This window comes from Zeus faber (genome assembly GCF_960531495.2).
Source record: "Zeus faber genome assembly, chromosome: 20".
Taxonomy (NCBI): Eukaryota; Metazoa; Chordata; class Actinopteri; order Zeiformes; family Zeidae; genus Zeus; species Zeus faber.
Window position 1 is genome coordinate 19,675,970 of NC_137207.1, and position 2,500 is coordinate 19,678,469.

The following is a 2,500-nucleotide window of genomic DNA, read 5'->3' on the forward strand; positions in this document are numbered from 1 at the left end:
GATTCTGACGGGGGCATCAGGGCAGAATTTATTGGAAACCAGAGGCGGGGGTAGTCAGGCAGCCAAAGTTATGAGTGCCCCTTTATTTTTTAGCAGTGTTTTGTGCGATGGAGGCAGGGTGGCGGTTCTTCTAGAGTATAGCCTGGCACGGTGATGCTTCCAGCAGGGGGACTGAGGACCTGCGTGAAGCCAGTTGGAATTGTCGCCCAAAGCGTTCCGGGCGAGCTGCGACTGAAGATTAAAAAAAAGAACAAAAAAAAAAAACGTTGATTCCATTTTGACTCAATTCCATTCCGGCGGTGGCCTTTCTCAAGACCCCCCCCCCCCCCCCCCCCCCTTCTCACTCGCTATCTCTCTCTCTCCTCTCTGTCCTTTTTATTCCATTGGTTAGTAACGACTACTGCAATGCATCACAATCCAATTTTAATTTAGCGCTGCCGTTGATTCCCCGGCGTGGCTAAAACAAACTGGCTCTCTCACACACACACACACACACACACACACAGACGCGTGCACGTCACACACAGGGGGACATGCACGGTCGCCTCTCTGGATGTTTTAAGTTTTAACAGTAGCTCATAAATATTCAGGAGCACATTGCAGTGCCGCCAAAGTAAAGACAAGCCGCAGCTCACTTTGAAGTCCTCCCCGTCATCTGCTCTTCTCTTGTTCTCTCTTTTCTTTCTCTCGCATCGCCCTCTTTTGGGGGTGGGGCTGGGGGGGGTTCTTTGTCAGTCCGCCTACCTATCCATCGTGAGCTCCCACATGCACGCACACGCTCCCTTCGGCCGCAGCGGCGGAATCGATGCGCCGGTCCCTGCTGAGCGCAGCGCGCTCCGTGTTTTATCAGCACCCCTCTGCCGCCCCGCATCATCTCCAACAACCTGAAGTTAGAGTTTCCATGGCAACAGGAGGAAAAGCAGTGATGGAGGGAGAAGAAAGGGTGCCTTTCTTCTCTCGCGTTGGAATGGAATGGGAGAGGGGGAGGAGGGAGGGAGGAAGGAGGGTGTCGGTCGGTGCAGGTTTGGATGTTGAACGGGAGCCGTTGCTGACAAATAAAATTAGGGGTTTCGCGACGTATCTCCACTTTACTTGGCTGCCACTCGGCTGGAATTCCAAATTAATCTGGGTCGGGTGAGGGGGGTGGGTGGGGGGGTGGGTGCTCCACAACATTCCCACCGTTCAAGCCTCCGGCGCGCCGCCCCACTCCCACACGCCGGAACGCTCCAGCAGAACATCTGCCGATGGAGAGAGCAGATAGAGAGATCAGAAAGCTAAATAAAACAACAATGGGGAGGCGGAGGCATGAGGGGGAGGAGGAGGTGGAGGAGTTTGGGCGCAGGGTTGGTGGGGGTTAAGAGGAGGGAGGAGAAGCATGAGTGCATCCGTCCCAAGTGGCTGTAAAAACCACAGCTGGTAACCTGACGAGCTCTCCTCCTCCTCTTCATCTCTCTCTATATAATATCTGTCTCGGTCTGTTTGTCCATCCCTTATGCCGCTTTACACTGAATCCGACAAACGACAAGATCTCTATGTATCCATGTTTCTGTTTTATTGGGGAGGGCTACAATCAATGTGTTTGGCAGTGACATTTATACCCGAGCGACATTTTGCAATTTACCAAAATAACTTGGACACAGTAGTTGATTTTTCTTTTGTTCCGTTTTTTTTTTAATTGTAATAAGCAGGAACATATAAATCATTACAAACAAAACTATCTTGAGGGGTTAAAAAACACAGTAAAGTGACAGGCAGGTTGTTTATTAACGTAATCGTCTTATAATTGAAAGCCAATCGAACTAATCGCAACCCTTTTATAAAATCGTTTGATTCCGCAATCATCAATTTTAAAGCAGTGTTAGAAATGTCACGATAAATAATTATACGTGTGTTTCAATCAGTTTGTATGAACTGTGTAGCCCAATTTTTACGAGTAATGTTCAGTGTCACTAGACGGCTCTTCTGCAATAGGTGGACATTATTATTATTATTATTATTATTATTATTATTATTATTATTATTATTATTATTAAGCTATTAAAGCTTGTATTATGATAGTGGCGTAAAGTGGACAAAATTATTATATTATTGTTAATCATGAACTAAAATGTCAGCCATAATTAACTATTTTTTATTTTCTGCTGGTAAACGTTTAATGTCATTTAGCAAGACGCGCCATAACTATTTCACATAATTCATATGATTAGAATGAATGTGTTTTTCGACCGCGGGTTAGGCTAAGACCCGACTCGGCTTCATCAAAGCACTGGATTTTTCTGTTCGGAATCTGGTCCATCTTGTCCGGCCCAAGCGTCCACTAGTGCAGGATTAAAAAGTGGAGTGTCGCACCTCGCTGCTCTGTGGCGCCCGTGGGAGCGTCGCACGAGCACGAGAGGCAAACCGGGCAAAAGCCCCTCGTGCCCGGGACGCTGCAAAGGGAGCGGCGCAAAAGAGAAATAAACGGGAAGATGAATCCCAGTATCATCACACCACCATTTCC

The 2,500-nt window shown here is 47.6% G+C and overlaps 1 protein-coding gene across 7 annotated transcripts in view; it reads left to right on the forward strand.

Annotated features, from left to right (window-relative positions):
• Nucleotides 1-2,500, forward strand: part of nrxn1a (neurexin 1a) — a gene marked incomplete at both ends in the record, with an annotated part of 67,461 nt that overhangs the window by 63,275 nt on the left and 1,686 nt on the right. The window lies entirely within an intron of this gene.